Here is a 24,775-nt window from a genome sequence, read left to right on the forward strand (position 1 = left end):
CTCCCCTAAACAGTGTGGCTGAGCCAAGCCCATCGTGAAAGAAATGAGGCTGGAAGTTGGTTTTTCCTGGACGCAAGCCAACAGGGTACCGTGGAAATTGCCCAAATCTCAGCGTGGCGAGTGAGGAGGAATAGTGTGAGAGAGGGTGGCGAGAGTCCAGCGGTGAACGAAAGGCACTTAAAGTGTGAGGAAGTCTAAAAATGAGAAAGAAAAGAGGAAGAAAAGAGAGCGATATAGAGAGCGGGAGCGCCAGAAAGAGAGAGAGAGCACAAAAGATCGAAAAATGAGAACGCGTGAGAGAGTTCCAAGTGAAAGTGTAGCTTCCGATGTGACGAGGAGAAAATCTACAGCTATGACTAGGAAGTGAAAGGATCCGTCAAAGCGAGAAAGATGGTGAAAAAAGGGGGGGGGGGGGGGGGGGGGCGGGGGGGGGGGGGGCAGGACTACCTACTGCTGTAGTTGGGGGGGGGGGGGGGGGGGGGGGGGGGGGGGGGGAGCGGGAGTCGAGAAAGGATACACGGCGTAGAGAGAGAGAGAGAGAGAGAGAGAGAAGGAAGGAGACAGAGAGGAGGGAGGGTTGCCGCTACTCACCAGGGAGAGGCGGACGGAGGCGCTGTGAGCGGGTTTGCCGCCGGAGCGGAACGGAGCGCGCCGCAGCCGAGCGGACCCTCGCCGGACGCTTCAAACGCAGGCAGCCGGAGCCCCGGGCAAAGCCAGCCAATTAGCAGCACACCGCCGCTGACCCTCCGCTTCATTAAGGGCCTGGGCTCTGGGCAGGGGAGAGCAAGAGAGAAGGCTTCCTGTCAGTGCTGTCCAGACACAGACGCAAGGCCAATAACACACACAGACACACGTGGGGGTCGGAAACGTGTACACACACGGACGTAACCCTGCACGTTTGTGCCTGAAACACACATTACTCGGCTCACTATTTCTCCAATTTGACACACACAGACACCCCCCCCCCCCCCATCTCCTCCATGGTCAGTGCAGCGAGAGCCAGACTAGACTAGCCGAGCAGGGACCCTGACCAGGCCAGAGGATCTCGAACTCACACACACACACACACACACACACACACACTACTGACAGCAACAGGTGCGGTAGCCGTCAGCTATGCAATTATCAGAAGCCCTCTCTGACCCCACCCCCCCCCCCCCCCCACCACCCACCTTTAATGTCACACTAAGGGAGGGAAGAGAAGCTGAGAGCCGGTGGAGGGGGGAGGGTGCAGGGCGTGGGGATTGAAAGCTAGACGAGGCGACGGGAGAGGGGGGAGAGACGGAGAGGGCGAGAGATGGAGGGGAGGATACCAACTCTGCTGTGGGTCCCTGGCGAAGGAAGCGATTTCGACTCGCTTCCTTTTCATCTCAAATCCCTGTACTGCGCGTGTGAGCAGTAAGCAGATCAAAAGAGCGCAACACCTACAGTCCCAGCCCAGCCCGCGCACACCACAGTGAAAATCCATGTTTGGTGGTCCGGGGAGAGGGCTGCGCTGCAGAAATACCGTATGCAAAACAAAACTACAGAAGGATTAAGCGGGGGCTAAAACAACCCTTTTCATTCGGGAGGGGTGGGGTTGTTAGACAAGCTTTGAGGCCGATTACATTCAATAAGCCTAGGCAGCAGTACTTGTAGTGTGTCGTGCGCGTGCGTGCCCACGCGTGCATGTGTGTTTGAGTGCATGTATTCACATGAGGACCCATCGCTTACCTCACCCTGGATTGTTCTGGTAACCTCAGAAGAGCACTCTACTCATCTCACAGAAGGGGGGATAAGGGAGGGGGGGGGGAGGGGCAACTTGCGCTTTCTCTGCCTCTCCGATTACACCCTTCGATCAGCCTAAAGTAGCGTTTGCGTGCCAGTCGCCACTGTAGCAATCACTGCTGTCAGAGCTGCTACATGCTTGGGCGGAGAGGAGATCGCCCTTTTATTTTAAAACAAGCGGAGGGTAAAAAGATCAATGGTCCATTCGAGTCCATACTGGATGAGAGGGACAGTTTCACAAACATAGTGGGGATTATGAAAAGGACGGGCCGGGGCGGTGGGAGAGGAGAGTGGCGGGGAAGGGGGAGGAGAGAGCGGGGGCCCCCATCCAGCTCATCTGGGTTCTCGCAGATTATCGATCGCAGAGACACAGAGCCATTCATCACGGGCCACTCAAAGCCCTCCGATAGATAACTCCTCTGATGGTGCTCTGAGCTGGGAAGCTGCAACCGGCTCCATCCATTATACCCCACAAGGGGGGGCTGGATTGGGGGGCTGGAGGCTGGGGGCTGAAGGCTGGGGCTGGAGTTGGTGGTTGAAGGCTGGGTGCTGGAGGCTAAAGGCTGAGGGCTGGAGTTGGGGGTTGAATGCTGGGGGCTGGGGGCTGGAGGCTAAAGGCTGAGGGCTGGAGTTGGGGGGTTGAAGGCTGGGGGCTGGGGGCTGGGGGCTGGAGGCTAAAGGCTGAGGGCTGGGGCTGGAGTTGGGGGCTGAAGGCTGGGGGCTGGATGCTAAAGGCTGAGGGCTGGGGGCTGGAGGGCTGGGCTGCAGATGGAAGCAGGAGAAGCTCAACTGTGAAGCTCCTGCATGCTCCTGACAGCCAGTCCAGCGCTGTGAAGGGGCCGTTTCCACAAGCAGGAGAGAGGAAAGAAAAAAAAAAAAGAACAGGGTGCCATTGTTTCCGTTACTTGGCCAAACAGTATTAGCAAAGCTGTTTTTATAGCAGATAGCACAGCACCAGGCGACAGCCAGCTCAGAAAAAGTGCTGAGTGGAAGGGTGTGTGTGTGTGTGTGTGTGTGAAGTCAGACGCTGGGCAGGTGGGTGATCCTCCGTAATGAGCCAAGAAGGGACACAGAAAGAGTGGGGGAAGGGGGTCAAAGACTGAGAGGTGAAGGGGGAGGGAGAGAAGGAGGGGGGTCACGAAGGAGGGGAAGAGAACAACAAAAAGAGAGACAGAACAGCAGAGAGACAGAGAGCTGTGAGGTAGAGAGACGCCCCCAAAAGAGCAATTACAGGAGCTCCGGAAAAAATGTGTAGGTCCAAACCACCCCCCCGAGAGAAACACAATGACTACACACACACACACACACACACCCCACACAAGAGCACAGAATCCATCAAATTCAAACATTGACAAGCAAGGAACGGAAAGGGCAAAAGTGGGAGAGAGAGAGAGAATGGAGAGAAATAGAGCGATGGAGAAGGGGGGTAGGGAAGGAGTGGGGGGGAAAGTGTGAAGGCAACCCGGGTAGAGAAAGAGAAAGCTGTGTTTGATTAAATCAATGAACACGACCAGTTCCTGCTTTCCTCCATCCCTCCTCAAGACTACAACCAAACTTTGTTTTCCTTCAAACTCTTTTCCTCGGGGCTCAAAGCAAACACTAAAGCAGTAGCGGCGGTGCTGTCGGGTCAATGAATCTTTTAAGTCGCTGGCGAGTCGTGTGGTGAATCCTGAAAGCTGGACGTCAGTACGCAGTGGCGCCAATCGCCATTGGCGAGGCATAGATGGTTTCCGAAACCTTCCGCCTACCTACCTACCACCCCCCCCCCCCACCCCCCCCTCACCGAGAGTCACGTCACAGATCGAGGGAGGGGGAGGGGAGGGTGGAACGAGAGAGAAAGATAAAGAGGGAGGGAAAGATCTGCAAACAGATAGCGGGGGGGGGGGGGGGGGGGGGGGGGGGGGAATTAAATTAAGAGAAAAGTTCTCACACCCGTATGCACCATTGATTTCCTATTGTCTTGGAAACATTTAATGAGCTTAAATAGGAGTCTCGTTTGACACGGGCTGGGAAACAGTGAGAACCATGCCCGGTGAGAGGAAATCGTTCAGCCGCCGTGACGGAATAGGAGTAGAGGGGTAGGGGGGGGGGGGGGGGGAGTTGGGAGAACAAGAAAGAACAACAGGAGGAAGAGGAGGAGCGGAGAGGACCGGCTTCCAACAAAATGTGCGCCAGACACATTAGGAAACGGTACAGTTGATTGGGGACTGTTCCTTGCACGCTCGGCGCTCAGATGGAGAGAAAAATAGGAAGGGGGGGGGGGGCTGGGAGTGGGGGGGGGGGGGGGGGGGGAGGACAAAGAGAGACGTGGGGGGCGAGACCACCTCAGGTGAGTGACCTTTCAAGTGTCGGGATCGGCGCTTTCTCCACTTTTCGAGCTGTCGCCATGATGGCCGAGTGATTGACAGACGCACGCCGGGAGTCTGTGCTCTTAATTGCCTTGAGCGTCGCGTCATTACCCCCCCGGTGAGAAACGTCCCAGGCATTCGACTGCTCGTCTGTCGCGGGGGCAGCCATATAGTTTCTCCTCCTCTCCACCCATCGTCTGCCCTCTCTCTGTCCCTCTCTCTTCCGCGGGGCGCGGTGCGGCGATGCCCTCCTGTCACTGATCGTGGTCCACCTGGGAACCAGGGCACGGAAGTTGTCTGGCGAAGGGGGGGGAATGTATTCAGCGTAGCACCGATCAGCCTCCCTGTGAGGTGCTGAGGTGATAGAGATGGAGTCAGGCATGGGCTGCTGTCACAGGGGATTCTGTCTACCCAATGAGCTGAGAGGGGTGTGTGTGTGTGCGCGGCGCGCGTGTGTGTAAACTGACTTAGGAATGTGTATGGAGAAGGAGGCGGTAGATTTCCCCGTATTTGACGGGACAAGAAGCAGTGATGCGTGCGCGCGTGCATGTCGGCGCGCGCCTTCCGGCTACGGTGAAGACGGTGACCGTGCGTGTTCTCCAGCTGTTGATCAGATTAGTTCAGTCTGTCAGTCCAACCCAGGAGTCACTTAAGCACCACAACAGAGATGGATGCAGGGTAGCAGTGTGTGTGTGTGTGTGTGTGTGTTTGTGTGGGGGGAGGTTGCAGAGCAGTGAGTAGGTTTGGTCGGGGCTATCAAGTGTGACTAGGCTGAAAGTTGGAGGAGTGTTTTGGAGGGGAGCAGAGCGATGGAGAGCAGGCCTGCATAAGAGACCGGCCTGTAATCCTCTGGTGATTAATTACAGAGGGGTTAGGATCCGAGCTTGCCAGGCCAGCCGCACGGGAATACCCCACCACCTACTCCATACCAATACACCGACATGTATACACACACACACACACTCCAACATGTATATACACACACACACACAGACATGCAGTCACAAACACACACTCCAACATAACTACACGTACACACAGTCACACACACGCCTTCCCAGCATACAGTATACACAGACACAAACACAGTCACAGTCACTCTACAGGACATTCTGTGCAAACTTATGTGGATAAACAACATCCGTGTGTGTGTGTGTGTGTGTGTGGATGGATACTTGAAACTCTAAACAAGGGCAGCTTTTATTCCTAAAGGCTAGGAGACCGTTCCAAATGACCCTTTTACATAGTTAACCAGCAAAGATTGCTGCCAACACTGACTAAAAGGGCTCCATTTCATAATTGATCAAACCATACCTCTCTCTTCACCAAAATTGCCTCTCCACACTAATCTTTCTCTCTCCCTCCATTTCTGTCTCCCACTCGATCCCTCTCGCCCTCCATCCCTCTCTTACTCTCTCTGTGTCTTTCTCACCCTCCACCTCTGCCCCCCCCCCACCCCTCCACCTTTCCATCCCATCTGTTGGCCCCCTCTGACAGCCCGTACAGACTCTGCCTCCCGAGGCCCCTCCATTAGTTTGTGCGTCGAGAGCACATTAACCAGACAGGATAATCATGCTGAGCAGGGAGCAGCGATCATCAGCCGAGCCCCTGCCCCGGCCCCCGGGAGACCCCGACGCTTTTACCCCCCTCGCGCCGCAGCACCTCCCATTAGGCCACAATTAGCACACACCCTCCCCGCGGCAGGACGACGCTCCCAAGTCCATCAGCCGGGCGCTCGAGGAGGAAACGGAGCAGACGAGCAGGGGGGGGAGGGAGGGCAGACGGCGGGCACGACGGCGCGTGCTCCGAGGGAGGGACGGAGCGGCTGAAAACAAGCCTGTCATCATCATCATCCTCCTCAGGTGGCCTGTTTGTGTTATGAGGCTTAATAATATGAAGCGTTTGCCAGACAAGAAAAGGAGGCTAGGGAGGGTCGTTTAGAACAGAACGCCACATACAGGACTGGGACGTCTTTCCTGGGAGGGGTTAAGCGGAGGCGGGGAGAGACAATAAGAGCGAAGCTCCCGGTTGGTGGTCATTTTGCGGCGCGCTGGCAGAGGGAGAGGCAGATAAGGAGTTTGGATCGGTGGAGGCTGACACCGTGTGATTATCTCCGGCGGTGGAATTGACCGGCCATCAATCCCCGGGCAAAGGGACGAGGCTGGACGACATGATTGGAGCGCCAGACAAGATTTCGTGAACCAATGACCTCGAATGGAAATGTGTCAAGGACTCGTGGACAGGAGCGCCGGCACACACCAACATAGAGACAAATATGAATACACTCATATATACACACAATAACACCAACACAGGGACAAATATAAATTACATACACTATATACACACACACCGACACGGAGACAAAACATACAAACACACGGGTACGGAGCCAAACGTGCAGACAATGGATACAGAGTTCCAACCCACTAATACATAGAAACGCGACACACACACCCAGAGGCAAACATACGCACACACACCAACGAAGCAAACAACCAGACACGCACACGGAGACAAACAAACTTTACACGAAGCAAAGTGCGGCTGACAACGTACACGAGCACATACACCCTCACAAATACTCACACTTTCGCACCTGCACTCACACACACACACACACACCCATGTCCCAAATGCAATCACGCACACACATTGACACAGCAACACCTGACATTCCAGAATTCCTCCTGTAGTCTCCATCTGCCTTCCTGCCTGGTCTCCACCCACCCCCCACCGCCCACTTCCGGCCCCCTCCTCACCCCCCCTCATCGCCTACTGCGTTTTTTGGCCCTGAAAACGAGCTTGTGTTCGGGAGCGAGCGGCGGGAGGGGGAGGGGGAGGCGGGGAGGGAAGGAACGGTTGAGGGAACAAGGGGAGGGGGAGAAGGACTGTGTCAGGAAGTGGATTCTTTCTGCTGAGCGCCATCTGGAAGTGGCAAGGTAGATAAACAACGACAGGAGTCGCATCCCTTCTCCTTCCAAACCCACACACACACACACACATACAGTACACACATTCAGTACACTAACACACACACACATTAAGTACACGCACACAGACAAGACACAAATCGAGTGGACAAACACACATTACGCTGCAATCGCCGCTGCTCCTGTATGCCAAGAATCGTGAGGGATTGGGTGTTATCAATGGCGAGCCAGATAGCAAGCAGAAACACAAACCCACAAAGAGAGAAGACGACAGAACAGGGGAATGACAGGCAACAATGGAAACACACATGACAGGATGGAAAGGAGATTTCTCCTCCTGCTGGCATTCTAATCTGGTCAAGCCTTCACAAATCTCTGAAATCTCTTCCAGGGAGCAGTGTGAGAGCGCGTGTGCGCACGTGCGTCTCTCCAGTCTATTGCACAAAGTCGTTATGGAATTGGATGTCCTCATATGGGGCTAGATTTGTGTTAATACAGCAGACTACGACGCCTGTGAAATCTGGTTAAGTATCCCCTAGTATTCCTGTAGCTTGCACAATGAGCTTGGGGCCGATGCTACTGTCAGATCCTGCCGCTTCTAGGCCTTGACACGCGAAGGTACTGGGAGGGGGGGGGGGGGGGGGGGGGGGGAGGGAGCAACAGCTGGAGCAGAGGTTCTCACTGGAGTCACACTGTCTGGGTCGGGGTGAGCTGGGGGGAAGAGAGGCAGGCAGGGACAGAGCGAGAGGGGAGGGGAGAGATGAGGGAAGAGGGGGAGAGAAGGAGGAAAGCAGTGAGGAAGACCCCCAGGCAGAGAGGGGAGCCACACCTGAACTCAGAGCTCAGTCCTGTTCGGTTATACTCAGCATCTCCTCCTCTCTCGCCGTCTCCAGTCTCCCTCTCCCCTTCTCCCTCCCTCTGCTCCACACGTCCGCCCAGCTGCCCAGCCTTTGCCTGGCTGGCCCAGGCCCCAACGCAGCAATGGAGAGTCAGGTGGCTGGAGGGGGGGGGGGGATTTGATAAATGAGCCTCGTCAGGTAGCATCCACAGACGTGAAGAAGACAGGACAAAGGAAGGGAGGAACAAAGGGAGGGAGGGAGGGACTGTCGACTCATATCGGATCATTAGCTGGAGTGAAAAAAATCCTTCTGTTCGGATTGGGACCCAGTGTGGTCAAAGAATATCAAAGAAGAAGAGATGATAGCTGAGGACTACTCAGCTAATGAGTCAATGGCATCGCTCTGATAGAGAAGAGAGAGGACAACGAGTTAAAGAGAGAGATGCAGAATTATATCTGTCCCTGGACAGACGAGAGATGGGGAGAGGGAGACAGAGAGACAGAGATTGGGGGAGGCAAAGAAAAAGGCAGAGATTGATGGAGGAGAAAGCAATAGTAAAGGCTAAGAGAGGGAGCAATGCTCTAAACTGAGAACATTCCGGTACGTCAGTATTTAGTGGCCAGCTATGAGCTCAGACTAAGCATTATTTGGCCTAGGTTTGTATAGACAGTCTGAGTCTAAAATCTTGAGGCGTTTGGCAAAATGAATGTCTCTTCTCTGGCTGTATTTAGACCTTGATAAACACCTATTGTTTGGCTCTTAAACACTTGAGAAGCTGGTGTGATCCCTGTGCCAGGCAAAACTAATTAAAGCACGACGACAGCTGTGGTTGTGGACAGCAGAATGACCCCCTTATCCACACACACACACACACTAACGGTAACACACACAAGCACAGGTTTAAACACACACACAAAATCACAGACATGCATCAACAATTACACACACATACACGTCCAATGTGTACCCCCTCCAAACGGTGCCAGCTTCCACTAACTAGCTCAGGTAAACATAATAAACTGCTTTTCATCATTAACACAGAAACACCGTTATGTTGGGCTGCCTTGTGGGTGTGTGACATTTGTCACGACTCAACAGGTGAGGCTTGCGTTGCAGTCTTTTTGCTATTCTCTTGGATTTCTGAGGTGATGATGAGTTCTAGCACTAACAGAAAGCAATTAATCTTTCATGGCACATATGTGCACCTCTTTTTCTGTCTGTTCATTCGGATGACTGCACCTGCACAATAAACCCCAACCCACGATCTCCGCTCAATCCCTCCTCCCCCCACCTCCCACCCCTCCCCCCACCCTCCTCGAGCTCCTTTCCACATTTGTGCGTACCCAGCTGGGAGCTAAGCTTGTTCACCACAGCTATCATTACCAGTGAACCTGGCTGGCGTGTTCACAAACACGGGTGCACAGAATCCAGTCACATACAAACCAACTCGAGACTAAATTGCATTCTACAAAGATAGTATAGTGACGTAGGCGACGTGCCCTTTCAGTAAAACACACACACTACATTTAATAATACAGTTAGCCTCGCTCATCCCACAGTAATCACCTAGATCTCGGTTTGTAACACACATTAGCAGTAATTATATTACACAGACCAACACCCACCAGTGTGACTAATCACCCATCTAGAGCAGTCCTTGTTCCAGGTCTGGATGACGACGTGCCCATCCCTACATATAGGTTAATGCCCCCTGGAACAACAGGCTTAGCTCATTTCACAGTGACGTTGGTCAGTGGGTGAGCTGTGGCGGCCATGAACAAGCACAGACAGGATGCTGACATCACAGCTCAGGAGATAAGTTAGCTGTTAGTGGTTAGCAGTTAGCGGCTCCAAGGGTTGTCAACAAGCCTGAACATGTTCTTGACGACAAAAACAGTTGTGCAAGCGAAGGTCAGTGAGAGGGCAATCCATAAACAGGAGGGGAAGCCATTATCATGTGGCTAGGTCATGAATTGAAATACCCTCTGTGGCAACTGCACACTGCACCAAGCTCTCCTTGTAGCTGGTGGTGTAGGGCAAGGGACTCTGGCAGGTGCTAGCTAAACATCTTGTTCCTGGTCTGGGCCCCTCAAACAGCCCAAAGCTTAATCCCCAAACGTTTCTTGAAACATTGTGGAAAGAGCTTCCCCACCGCTGGCTGTTGGCTAAAGGTATCCAGGTGTGTAGACGTGGCTCAGTTTAGCGAAGGAGGCCGCGGGGTGGTTAGCTGGATCAAGGCCAGAGGCCAATAGCCAAGAGGGTGCAAAACGACACGCGGAAACTTAGCTATCGCACTTAAACCTTCTCCAGTCCCTTGAGAACTGGATGTCAGCTACAGTAGAGCACCTCCTTGCAGGCGTAACGTACCATCTTGCTCACCTGGAGAAGCCGGCTGGGCTCTGTTCAATAGGGGTCCAACGGCACACCTCTGTCCTCAGGCCCCTCTCATGCAGGTGTTATCGCCCCCGCTGGTCGGAGGATGTATTGATATTAATAACGGAAAACGTGGAACGTTTGGCGTTAGCCTAAATCAATGTCAGTGTTTAAAAGCAAATATTAGCATTGCGGCTAGCATCACATTTGGCGAACATTCAACATTGGATGGTACAACCAGCCAGATTTCAAATATTCACACACTTATTGACAACTTTCTTTGTATAACATGAGTATGTTTGTATGAGTGCTTCTACTTTGTGAGTATACTTTAAGAATAATATTTCTTTTTCACTTAAGGTCTGTCAGTGCACCCTTTACATTACCCCTCACACGAACGGAAGGAAAAAGAGGATTGACTCATGGACATCCACCGTTAAATAAAGATGAGTCAGCTTCTCTAGACACCACTGCGAACACTAATACCCCTCTTCAAAGTGCAGAGCAGCAGTCGGTATATGAGTGACTTTCAGACGTCTCAACATTCCTTCACTGGTTGAAGTCAAGCAGGCCTGGGCCTGAATCGACCTTCCACCGCTGGCCTTCGCAGCACGTGCCAAGACTAACCGTCGCTAGAAACCCCCAGGATACACATGGGGAAGGCTCACACGCCATGAAACCACCTTGCTACGCTCAGTGAGCAAAAGCCCCTTCTTTTAATTGGTTCTGCCACAACCAAATAGGGCTGGACGAACAAACAAGTCAATGATAATTGGCATCAAACCCGGGTGGTGTAGAGTTGGAAAGTGTGAGTCATTCTGTTAAGATAGAAAAATCAAAAACATGATGAGAAATATTATAATCAGGCCGGAAGCTGGTTGAAGACAGAAGAGCTCAACTGATCCTTCACGTGAAGGGTTCCGCTTGAGGCTGGATGACAGTGTGCGTCTGCAGGGCTGATTGCACACCTCTAGGTAAGAGCTTTCTGTCTCTCATTCTCATACACACACATTGCCTGAGAAGACTGCTGAGAGGACCACAACCGTGTCATTACTAGAGAGAGAATGGCCCCCACTTTGGGAATGACATGAAAGCTTAGTGTGTGTCAGGGAGAGCTAGAGAGAAAGCGAGAGAGTGTGTGTGTGTGTGTCTGCGTAAACATTGTGTGTGTGTGTGTGTGTGTGTGTGTGTGAGAGCATGTGCCGGTCAGTATGAGCAGCAGTGTTACTGTGTTTGTGTGAGTTTCTTTGTCTACACAACTGGGTATGTGCGAGTGCAAAGGCCTACTCTGGTGTGTGAGTTAGCCATAGAGATGTTTGTCATTCCAGAGTGGGAGCATGTCTGGACTGGGATAAGACTGAGCGAGACTGATATGAAGCCCTCGAGGTTGTACTACAGCACACATTGGTCTCGCTGTATACACACACACGCACACACACCACAAACAAACACACCAACACAAATGGGGGATCTCAAGACCACAGACTATTAATAACAATAAACAAAGCGACGCCCAGACGGGTATGGGGAGGCTAACAGGGTAAATAGCTGGCTTTATAAACCCAAAAGTAACAAATCATTACCAGCCAGAGACAACAGCAGCCCACAATTGGTTCTAATTGCTTTTTTTCTTTTCTTCCTGTGTGACTTGACTGCAGACAAAGTGTCTCTTAATTGATATTCTGAACTGACTTTGTCAATTAATGCACTGATTGTTTCACTGGCTTGGACAACCGGGGGCATTGCAGCGGCCTTTAAAATGCAACAGTTTTATTTATTTGTAAAATAAATGATTCACAATTCCCAGGAGCTGTTCCATATGGGGCACAGACGAATGTTCATATAGGCCAGGACAACCGATAATATCAACAAGACAGAAAAAAGCAGGAGACTGTTTTCCTTTTCGGGATGCTTCCCACATTTCATACTATTCGGTCACTTGCCTCATGATAAATAAAAAGTTTCTTTTTTTTATTGATTGGGAGGGGGACTGAGGGAAACGTATAAAGTAGGGTGTCTGGAGAGAGTTCTGTGCCCTGCTTGTTCTCCATCTCTGAGAAATTGAGGCCAAAAAGTTACATCAACAGAGATAAACATCCGTAGACTTCGACAAACTCCACGAAGAAAGCGTCACAGATGACACAAATAAGCCCTAAAAAAAGACCATCAAAATCCTCTCATAGGAAACTTTAAGCTGAGACTTGCCTTGTAATTACAGCATATCTGTGGAGCGGTTAGGAGGGAGGGAGGGGTTGGGGCAGGCAGGACGGATCTGTAGGGACAAAAGGGACCTTCTCTCTCTCTCTCTCTGAGGGAGCCCGGGACCAGGCTATACAGGGAGACTAGTGAAGACAGGCCGCTTAATGGAAGTGACAGTCAGCAGATATACACCAGGCAGCCAGCCTCACCCCCTCCTGCCTTTTCCCCCAAATAGCCTCCCCTCCCTCCCTCAACACAATCATTCCCACACCAGCACCCGGGCCTCTAGAAAACCACAAGCCTTCCATTACTGATTACATGCAATACACCGACAGCACAGAGAGAGAGAGAAAAACTGAAAGTGAGAGAGAGAGAGGACTGCTGCCAGTGTCTACTTTTAGATAAAGTGTGGTTATCTGTGGGAAGGAGAGGGTGAAAAGTAGAAGTTTTCTGGAGTTGTTTTATCTGAACAGGCATTAGACTCACCAGGAACGTGGAGAGGGGGAGAGAGAGAGAGAGACACAGACAGACATAGAAATGGAGCCCATTGAGAACACGTTAGGCGCCAATCGTCTTTCAGAAGTCTTCTGTTGCCCAGTTTCTCCTTGGATGATAGTGGGCTCACGGTGGGCTCACGGTCACAGCCCTTGATAAGGCCTTGAAACGCTCAGTGACAACCCAGGAAATAGACCATTCCAAAGCTCTGAAGCCCGATATGAAGGGCCACAGGGTGAGAGGGGACGCGAGTGTGCCGTTTCATAAACCACTCAGAGATGGATAAAAACCAGCACTGGAAACCGACAGCTGATTAGGGCTTGGACATGAGAGAGTGGAGCTCGGGGGCGATAGCGGGGGGAGTTTTACGTGTCCTTGTCTGGTGACCGTGAACCTGTCTGGGGCTGGGTGTCGTGGAGGTGTGCGTGTTGGGGAGGGAGGGGGATTCCAGTGGCCCCCAGACCCGGCTTGGACGGGGATGAGAGGAGAGGCCTGGGGGCCAGCTAATCAGACGACTTAGCTACTGCCCCTCCACAGGCGCCGCATCCTCTAATGAGATTCACACCTTTGATTCTCCAAACCACCTGGAGGGAAGGACAGCATGCGCATACTCATCCACACACACACACACACCTGTCCTCTATACCACTGGACGGACACGCATACACATCAGTTCTCTACACCTGAACACACACACAAACACAATCCCCCCTACACACACACACACGCTCATTCAAACACGTGGCCATAGAACAATGCAAACTCAGTTCAACACTTACGAACACAAACACACACTCTCCACCACACGGCTTTGGACATGCACTCATACCCAGACAGAAGCTGTACACGATGGACCCATGTACACTACATGATTATAAACACATTCTTTATGCACTGGGGTGGTGAACACACAAACACACACGGATGGGTACACACACGGATGGGTACACACACACACACACACACCCATAAGCCCAGCCTGGCTCAAGGACATTACATTTACATTTACATTTAGTCATTTAGCAGACGCTCTTATCCAGAGCGACTTACAGTAAGTACAGGGACATTCCCCCCGAGGCAAGTAGGGTGAAGTGCCTTGCCCAAGGACACAACGTCATTTGGCACGGCGGGGAATCGATCTGGCAACCTTCTGATTACTAGCCCGACTCCCTCACCGCTCAGCCATCTGACTCCACATCTAACGCCCGACATAACGCCCACCTTGTTAAGAGGAGGCTGAGGGGAGGCGCAGGTGAGATTGGATCCAGACATGCTTGCTCACAGATAGAATTGAATTATTGATCAGCCGACAGATTGCGTTATGAGGAATTCATGGATCCATGCCTGTGTTGCCCTACTCCCTTAGGCAGAACGCGCATGTGTGTGTGTGTGTGTGTTGTGGTCCAACTTGGGATTATTTTCCAGGGCCAGAGCCAAGGAGTGTGAGCTTGCGCACTCAGACAAGACAGAGCAAACAGTGAATCGATCAAGCTGGGGAGAGCAGGGCTGTGTTTGTGTCTGTCAGGGCCTGACCCAGACACACGGGTCCAGCTGGATGGAAGTGCTCAAGGAGAGACTCCTCCCTGGCACTCGTACATACATACACACCTCCAATAAGGGAAGAAGAAATGGGATTTGCATTGGTCTGTTCTTCCTGGGGGTAGGGAGAGGTTGGCTATTATTAATCCCTGAAAATACACGCACCTCACCATTAGCATCACCTGATGCTAGGCGAAGTGCCAACAGTGGTTCATTGCTGAAAAAAACATGGCTGTATTTTCAGCTGCTCTTTCGAATGAGTAAATTGAGCGTCCACTCCGGAGTCCTTCCATCACTTCCGCAGAGGATAAAACGGCCAGACTGACACCATGCGTTTCACAGCACATCACTTTCTTCCCAGGCTTAACCCACTTCTCAGAAAGCCCTCTTTGTCGAAGGCCAGGCCTCACTGGTTGCCCTCTGCTATGTAAGGAGACTTAAGCATGACTCACATCTCAAGTTGTAACCTACTTTAAAAGGCAAGGGTAAGTGTAGGCGTATTCAGGTTTCAACTCAAGACACCAACAATACACAGAGACACACAAACAATTGGGTAGGTAGTCTTGGCTTTACAGTAGCCCATGTACGCGTATTCCAACCAGGGTCAGTCTTATTAGAAAGACTGAAGTCAAACCAGTGTTAACCGGTGCAGTGTTAACCCAAGCTTTATGTTGCAGTGCTACTTGTGTGAAAGTCTAAAGGACCGTTCACTTAACTTGCTCACAAGTGGAAAATACTGGTCTACATGGATCAAATACTTGATCCTCCTTGATCAGATTTTCTCCTCAGCCATTTTATTTTAAACACACGCACACAATAATCGAGAAGATTTGGTGATGAGGATTGTTTTGTTTACATATTGCATGTGGAACAGATGTGCTGCTTTAGCTCTCCACTCCAGGGAGAAGCGCATTGTTGTGTCTCGGAGTACGTGAAGAGGAGAGACGGGCAGTGAGGTCCAACTGCAGAGAGACAGCAAGTTTCCATAACTCGCACGGAGTCTGTCACACTAAAGAGTTATTCCTAAACACTCAGGAATGTCTGTACTGATGTCTGCACAGCTTTCAGACAGAGAAGTGAAAGAGGGCAGAGCTACTCTGGACAAGGGGAGAGGGAATGGACTTGTCACAAGAACAAGAACACAGGAAAAACAGACAAACGCAATGAACTCAAACAGAAAGTACAAACTAGCACTCAGAAAAGCATTTTAATGGAACTCTCTAGAAGGAAATAGGAGCATAATCTGACCCTGCCTAGTCACCCAATGACAGCAGAGATGACAGACACAAAGCCTAACACTTTGCCTCAATCTGCTATTGAACTCCACACACTTTCCCTCCATTTCCTATTGAAAAGGGGGGTGCTGGAAAGGAGAAAAAAAATCTATTATCTATCCGATTTAGGGATCCAATTTGGCAGTGTATTTTCTGTAAACATTGTAACTGCTGGGGCATCTGTTGTTTTCAGACGACGACATTTAGACGGAGAGAGACAAGGTCTGGGTAATAAGGTACTCTAACCCTGGCTACAGCTAACCTTCTCTGGCTAATGACTGTAATTAAAGAACTGAGCGCCACTAAAAGATCAATGACGTGGAATCAGGCGAGACACAACGTAAAAAAGAGCATGTAGCATGCTACAAAAGTAGCATGTGGGGGAGTGTGTGGTTGGGTGTGTGTAAGTCAGTATGAGAGTGGATGGTGACAGGGCTTGTAAATATCTAGGCATTCTTTGGAAGGCATCTGGCAAATACCATGATGCCATTTCTCTAAGGTCTGTAATTTGGTTGGCTTGAAGGCAACGCAAACCCAGTGCAGAAGAATAGAGAGATAGTGAATGTATCCATAAACATATCACATATGCATGTTTTCAATATTTCAGTAAAATGCAGTTGCAGGCAGAAAATGCAATCTGTGTTTTTCCTGCTTCTCCACCATTGGAGGGAAGTTGAAACCAAACAGAGAGTACTGGGATTGGAGGACGTCTGGGGCTGCCCAGATGAGTCAGTGAGGAATAATGCATGACATGGCTGGGTCTGAATAGCAGAGGGTGGCTGCAGGGGACGCACACACACCAGGACGCACTGCCATAGTGACATCTCCACAGATCTGCATTTCAGCAGACAGCTCCCAGCCTGGGGCTGCGGTGAAACACGAGGATTAATATCCACACGGGCTAACGCTGGGAGAGAAAAAAAAAGAAAAAGGGAGACAAAGAAAGAGAAAAGGTTGGTTGAAAAAAGTTGGGGAATTAAAAACAAAAAACTAGGAGGAGAGGAGAGCTGTGGTGGTAGAAAAGAGAACTGAAACCAAGTCGGAGACGGAGGTGTTGAGAGTAAAAACAGGAAGTCGTAAACGCTCGAACGCTTGTTTCCGTTCCCAAAGTCCAAGTTCTCCTGCCTGTTCCCTGGCTCTGCTTGGGTAATGGGCATAGCTGAGATTCCTAAAGCTTACTACTGCTCCACTAAGGAACACTTCTCTGCAGGCCTGTTATCCAACTACCACAGGACTACCCGACTGTTACCCTGAGCCTGGCTCAACTCCTGGAGGAACCCAATGTTGAGTTTATTTTCATTGTTTGTTGTTAGTATGCAACTCAAAAGCTGAAGGTGGAGCCCAAGGGCAAGGCCTTAAAGATCCCATGACATGCTGTTTTGGAATGCTTTTATATAGGCCTTAGTGGTCCCCTAATACTGTTTCTGAAGTTTTTTTTCCTGAAATTCAGCAGAATTACAGCCACTACGAGCAGTCCCACAATAAGCTTTCCTCAGGCCTTGCTGTTTTTGTGTCTGTAGCTTTAAATGCTATGAGGAGGAAAGAGGCGGGGCCAACTGCCATGCTTCGGTCGTTTGCAAGCTATGATGTCCCGAGGAAAACCGATATCACGCTCGCACGGTCGTAGCTCATTTTCTCATTGGTGGGCCAAATTCACTGTGTGGGCAAAGCAGAGAAAGGGGAGGTAATCTTCGGTTTTATGACGTAATAAAACCAGCATTTTCAAAACCGAGCGTTTCAGCCTTCATTTTCTCAAAGGCGGAGAAGAATACCCACTGTTTGGTGTACACCTATCAAAATGTCTAGTCACTGGGGGACCAAAGGCAGGCTAGGGGAACTCATATTAATGTTAAATAACCTCCTAAAGTGAACATTTCATGTCATGGGACCTTGAAGCACTGGTAGCCACATCTGCGCGTGGCAGTGTGCAAACATTCTTTTGAACGTGCAGTGCCATGCGGTACATGCTATGGCGTCTAGGGACATTGTGTGCCATAACTGAATTAAATTGATGGTTTCTTTCATTTTTCATTTGAGTTACCTGTTTTCAAATATATGTAAAACAATAAAATGATCATTTGACCAACATCTACTCACCATCTTTCATCTGTCCGCATCAAGACAATCCAAACTCAACCACCAGCAGTACTAAACCAGGGAACAAAGGGGGAAATGAAAATGCTGTTACAACTCCCTAAGAACCCAAACACAGTCCCCTGATCACACCAACACACCAACCGTTCTGTATTCTCTGGAAACTGACTTCAGACAGCAGCTTCCTTGTTGCGTTAATGAAGTGCTTACTAGACAACAAACATCAGACGTTGTTGCAAAACTACAGTCGGTCAGCATGAGTAGTGTCCGCATGGGAGGCAGATGATGCTGATCCTGTGACATTTAGCCTGAGGCACAGTAACTTGAGGAATTCCTGTTGGGGTCATTTTAATGGGTCCCCGTTGGGCCATAGGCTACTGAACGGCCTTGCTTAATTTATGGAGACATGGAGAAGTTCTCCTGTGGGGTCATAAACAACCGTAGATCTTTTGAGAAGCACCAGTTACTTCGTTAAAATGTAGGAGTCAAACAGCCCGGCTTCTCTATCCCCCTCTCTTTTTTCTCTCTCTGGACTACGCAAGTCCTTCAGACTTACTTTGCCAGTTCAGTGGTCCATCACTCCTTCCATCTATCTGGCCATCTCTCGCCCTAGCTTTACTCTCCCCTCCATATCTCCCTCTCTCAGGGTGGAGTGACCTTCATTTCCAGCTGTTGCCATAGCACTGACCCCCTCCCGCATCTGTCGTACACCAGCCCCGTTTGGCCAAGGCCCACGTCCACTACCTCATAATTAATCGCCCAGTGAACATGCAAAAAATCTAAGGGAGGGCAATATCCTAACAGCCACTACCATATTAGCAACAACCAGCTGGACCTCCTATTAGTCACATAGTCGAGGTGATAATTAAAAATGATCTTGGCAGGAGGAAATTGGTCTGTTTGAGGATTAACTGTGACACTACGCACATGGATAAAAATGGATTGCACCCTGCAGCGCCTCTGCTAGGATGAAATGTCACTCAAATTGGACCCACTCTTATTTTAAAAAATAAATAAGAAAACCAACTGAAAAGCAAAGAAAGTCATTATAGGTAGTGAGTGGCTGCAGTTTTTCAATTATTCCTTAACTTTGAGACTGCTTTCAGACCCAAGCCTCTTAAAGAAAGCCATACATCATCCAGATGTCAATTCCTGCAAATGCTCTTTCAATTTACACTGAAATGATGCGTCAACTCATCTTCATTAAACTCAAAAGTCTGAAAGATCCCGTAGTCTTCTTTTCTTCATAAAACAGACTCAGACTAAACATTGTCGGTCAACATCAGCCTGATGGAAACGGGCTTAAGAGACTTTCTATGAAGTCCTAAATGGATAGCATTTGACTAGCGCGACTTGCCAGGTTCAATTACCAAAACAAGAAACAAATTGGGTTTTCGTTCCCTTTTTTCTCAAGCCAAAATGTCTCTCTGAGAGAGAGATCTGACCAACATTTCCCAAGCAAGCAATGAAGGTGACCTTATTCACATTTCTAGCCAACTGGAATTCTCATTTCTCCATCTCTCCGCCCTGGGTATCATAATATGAGCCTCTGCCAGCGGCCAAGACTAGCAAGTTGACATCTCTCCAATAAGCCAGCAGCTTCGAAAGCTCATCCATTGTGGGTGTCCTGTCAAGTCTGTCAGTCGTCAGGTGGAAGCCAGAAGAGAAGGAGGAGGACAGCAAGAAAGTGAACACCCAGGACTGTATTGTACCTGCAGAGTTCTCAGATACGTTTCCTCAGGGTTGCTCCTGACAGCTTACACCACCGACGCTCCTAATACCATCTTTCGAACTGCGACGGGGGATGTATTCCTTGAGGCTGACTTTGTGAACATTACTCCCTCCCCCGCCTCGCCTGAAATCACGACCACCATCGTCCTCCCGACTTTCCCTGGGAGATAAGCATCTCTGGCTCCCTTTGCATAAAAAGTGCCCGTCCAGCCTTTCCAATCCACCAATTAAGTTGCCCTATCTCCCACACAGCCAGTTTATTTATCTCTTCCAAGCACATTTCTCGACACATTTTCACTCTGACTGATGTGCAAACCGTTGCAAGAGTGGATGGGGGATCGTCTGTTCAAGGTGCCAACGGAGACAGAGTGGGGTGTGGGTTTAAGTCGAGAGAAGCGACTTAAACCCACGGGTTGGGAGTTGCGTGGAAAAGAGAGACGTGGTCGGTTGAGAGAGCACTGTGGAGAGTGCCAGCGTGGGCTGAAAGGTCCAGTGTGTGGGTTGAGAGCGAGTCAAGGTTGTCTGAAGGTGACACAGTGAACCCTGCGGAGCTTAATCTGGCAGTAATGGTAAAGGTTGAGGAGCGGGAGTTGGACCCCTGCGGTAGGAACCAGTGGAAAGGGCTGGGAAATTCCCAGGGAGGGGGTCCTCAACCTCTGGCCAGGCTACTGTATGCTGATTGCAAGGTAGTGGGAGTTGGAGAGCATGGCAGGGGGGGATCAGGAAGGCATGCGGGCCTGCTCGCCCCGGAAAACAGGACCCAGCCGTGCAGCCAGCTGCTGGTAGGAAGACGTGAGAATGATATGATCTCATCTCAGAGGTAGGCCAATCATTACCACGCTGGCTTTTTCATGAACTAGGAGTGTTGAAGAGCAGGGGGGGAAGGGAATGCCATGGAGTAGATTTAGGCTATAGGGGTATGTGGGGACCAACTATCGAAGCAGTCACATGATGAAGCCTGAAGGGCACAGGAGACGAGGTGAATTATAGGTTTGGGATCGGGTATGGACAATGGAGACCATGGGCTAGAGTAGCAATTGGATTGGTAGTTAATTGAGCTTCCACAGTACAGGAATGATAGGTTTGGCACGCGGCCTGGATTCCCTGGTGTCTGATAGAAAGAATACAGGGAGAATGTAGCCTGAAGGGTACAGGTGGTGAAGGCAAGGTTTGGGACAGGACCTTGTAATCCGAGAGTGGCAGCCATACAGCCCAGAGGCAGATGAGATCACTCAAATCCACCTCAGCACGCCATCGCCTCAACACAAGATAATCCCCCCTGACATGAAAAGACAAATCTCCAATCTGAAGGAGATCTCCAATCTCCATCCAACCCCACCCCTCACACACACACACACACACATACATCCTTTAATGCCAAACTGACACACCAGCAACACGCACCAAACTCTACAAAATGAATGAGACAAATACGCTGCATGAAAGCTAGGAGCGTTTTAGGTCAGATGGTGCCACGCCCTTTTCAAAGAGACGGGAGATGCAGCATTTGGTTCACCTGGGTTGGGATGGAGAAGAGGATGCTTCGGCAGTGCCAGACAGACAGTGAGGCCGACACTGCTTACCGGGATTATGGCTTTCCTTCATAAATTTAAAAGACTAGGAGCTCACTAATCCTGTAAAATGAAAATAAGGACAAAGGATCGATTCAACCACTAATGACCTTTAAAACTCAAATACTTGTCACGCTGTAAGACATACCAGCAGATGAGACATGACAGAATAAACCATTTGGCAAAATGACTGAGGAGAAAAACAACAAATGTGCTGTCCTGGTGACTAATGACCTAGTAAAAAAGGGCAGTTAAGGGAAATGAACAAGAAACCGTAAGAGATGTTTCCACATTTTGAAACTTGTAACTAGGTTAAACTCTAACATCTGAAACAAGACCTCACCACGAAGTAAACCTGATGATAAATAATTCCATGACTCCAGCCAACACAATCATGATAATTCTGTAATGTCATCTATTCATTCCCTTATGACTAATGAACTGAGGTGAACCGGGCAATTTCCCTGAATTACGAAATGTTTGCATGTGACGTAAAGGGGTAATGCAAGTCTCTAAACACCATGAGAGGATCATTTCGTTAATGATGAAGGCAGGCAAAACATTGATCACTGTTTTTAACAGAGATTGGGTGTCTATTTATTCACAGAGCATGAGACTAACCCTGAATGAAGCACTGTGGGGCAGACAGACAGAAAGAGGGTTAAGGGAGAGACACACCGTTTTCTGTTGCCTGTGTGTGTCCCTGGAAGCAGATGGCTCACACTGGGAACCCAGCTCCTCTCTGTCAGGAGTTTGGGTGCTGACCCCCCCCCCCCCCCCCCCCCCCCCCCACCAACATTTAAATACACACACTCCCACCTCTAAACTACCCCACCAGCAATACTTCCTCCCTCCACATGCCCCCCTAACCACCCCCGACCCGGACTAATCCATTTCAACTATGAGAACGTTTGTTTAATACCATTTAATGGGGATAATCCACAGAAGATGGAACATTGCATGGACAGTTGGTCTGTGAGAGGGGCAGGAGATACAGGGTTAAGGAATAAAAGGAGGATTTAAACAGCCAACAAGGCTGTACAGTGAGCCGTGAGGACCGAGCCAGGGACAGAGAGACACGGACTGACAAGAGCAACTCACTGACATGAATGGGGAAACTGTCTCCACAGCAAAGACAAAACGTTAACAGGATACATTGCTCACTACCAAATCGACAAACAACGTATCTTATTCCCGTTGTATCAACAGGCAGGGGGATGATTCACACTCACAGTACATGAGTCTCACAAATATAGACCTATTTTTGTTCATGCATGTTACGATCTGTCTGTGTGAAGCCCTCATAACCCAACCCAGCGAATCAGAACAGCTCATGAGTCCTTGAGACAACGTTCCTGGCAGTATGTCATGACTTATTATCCAAGTTTAAAAACCGCCATTGACACATCCATACTGTTAAGAACCGCAGTTGAATGATTGAAATACGAAGTTTGTCAACAAATTGGTGAAGGGGCAAACAACTTCCACATTCTCTTATGCCTAGTTAGTTAAGCCATGTGCAGATTTGCAAGAGGATTGCAAATCGTCGACCTTTGAAACTATTGTTGTAATGGTTTAGATCTTATAATGCAAAGTAAAACAAATAATCCGCGCCGCCCTACCTCGACTTCCATTTAAATTCGGCCGTTAAATAGCACACCTTCACATCCATGTATAATTGCATACTGTTAAAGCTGGTGGGGTAACTTTTCGTAGGAGTGTGACGACTGATGTTAAACATAGGAGTCCCGACCCTCGTGTAGATACAGTACAGACATTTGTCTATACAAGTCGCAAGCCATTTTTACGCTCCTCTGATAAAAATGCGTAGCGCTTTGTTAGGTGACACATGTAAAATAACAAGCGACTTCATTTGAATAGTTCTACTGAAACAGAAAGCATATAATAGACTGTTTAACTGGATAAGACCCGTGATATCCCGAACTCACCTTGAAGAAAGGAACAGTTGCACAAATGCGAGCAGTGAAGATTTCGATGCCCTCGTAACAACAACATATAAGTCCGCAAGTAATAGCCTACACGTAAAGTTCACATTTTACTCTTCCAACATGCGCTGAGACGGTTGTAGAAAGGCACTATTCCGTTCAAATACTGGTGTAGCGCTTGACAAATCCACCAGAAAAAAATGATCGCTCAACTCAACAAAAGAGTCAGATAATAGCAGGGACTTTTCTCCACGCCCAGGTACAAGATCACATGGTGATTCCAGGTGTGTTTTGTCTTGAGCTAGGGCTCAGTTAGCGACACACCTGTGAGTCAAACATCCGCCTCGGGTGACATTGCATATGAGAACCAGGAAATTAAGGGAACTGCGCGCAGAGTGAGACTGGCGCAACATCAACCGGGATGAGTGGATTTCTCCTCCCCCTTCACACAGAACATTTGGTTGCCGAGAGATATCAAACGAAATGAGATGACTAACAACAAAATAGCAAGGTTTAACATTGCGTACTTGGTTCAAAATGCCCGATAATGAACTGATAAAAAAAGATTTATAGAATATGCAATGGATGATCGCGTTCACTCACAGCTGCAAATAATCTTAGATGCTTCTTTTATAACCCATAAATCTTAAAGTGTTTGTATCCTAATCCGTTACAGATTAATGTCTAAATGGAGATTTGAGATGTTTCATTAAGGTTCTATGGTTAAAAACACACAAACCATTTTATCGATCTAATAGAGACTTAACTGTCTTGTCATGATTTAGGGACTGGTTGGTTCAAGTCTCAACTGTTTAATTCAAGCTTCATCAAGTCACGTATCGATTAAACATTTTAAAATAGTGCTTACATTCTACAGTCACCATGAGTATACCACAATTTCACTCTTCAGCAGATAGCACTCTGGGCAGTTACACTACACTTCCCTATAAATCAGGTTTATCACATAAATCCAACCATTCCTGACACATGCTACATTCCAGTCTAGGAATGAAAACCTACCTGTAGGGGCTCTGAACATGCCTGCACATGTAGAATGAAACCCACACCCACCTTGTCAACAACACAAACCATCACCAAGATTTCCAAATGACATTCGGCATTCTCCCCGCCACAGCTCACGGGAGTCAGATGAAGCTGTGGTTGGCACATATAGTTTGGTGGCCCTGTTGCTTATGTTGTGCTGTACGGGTTGGTTGTCATTTTGTGAGTGATTTATAACCATGCAAATGAGGCCGTCCGTCTGGGGAGCGATGTGTCTTCTTTTCCCAAGGGGGACGGCTGAGGGGGATCGTCGGGCTGTGAGTCAGCCCCTTGTTGCTGACACAGCCTGAACTGTGGCAGAGAGATAGTAAGGGAGGGATGGCCTTCACAGGTCCTCACAATGACTGATGACATCAAGGAGAAAGTAGGCCATGCCAGACATGTGTCAGGCAAAGACACAGAGAGATAGAGAAGAGAGACCTCTCCCTGGGCTCAAGTCGAGGATGGGGTTGTACGAAATGGAAACCCGCCAGGTAGAGCATAGGAGGTTTAGGTTGCCTGACTTCAACTTGTCTGGCCTGTTTGTCTGAAGAGTAATGAGTAACAGACTTAGCTAGCTCATGGGGTGTTGTCTAGCCTCACAGGACATTAATGGTTACATGGA

The 24,775-nt window shown here is 49.5% G+C and overlaps 1 long non-coding RNA gene across 1 annotated transcript; it reads right to left on the reverse strand.

The window, feature by feature from the left end:
- Positions 1-504: 504 nt before the first annotated feature.
- Positions 505-23,519, reverse strand: LOC124477058. The gene is made up of 3 exons (XR_006957076.1): positions 23,113-23,519; positions 17,865-17,915; positions 505-769 (listed from the first exon to the last, which is right to left on the reverse strand). It is a non-coding gene; the product is annotated as an uncharacterized LOC124477058 (long non-coding RNA).
- Positions 23,520-24,775: the final 1,256 nt, after the last annotated feature.

Source organism: Hypomesus transpacificus, chromosome 14 (genome assembly GCF_021917145.1).
Source record: "Hypomesus transpacificus isolate Combined female chromosome 14, fHypTra1, whole genome shotgun sequence".
Taxonomy (NCBI): Eukaryota; Metazoa; Chordata; class Actinopteri; order Osmeriformes; family Osmeridae; genus Hypomesus; species Hypomesus transpacificus.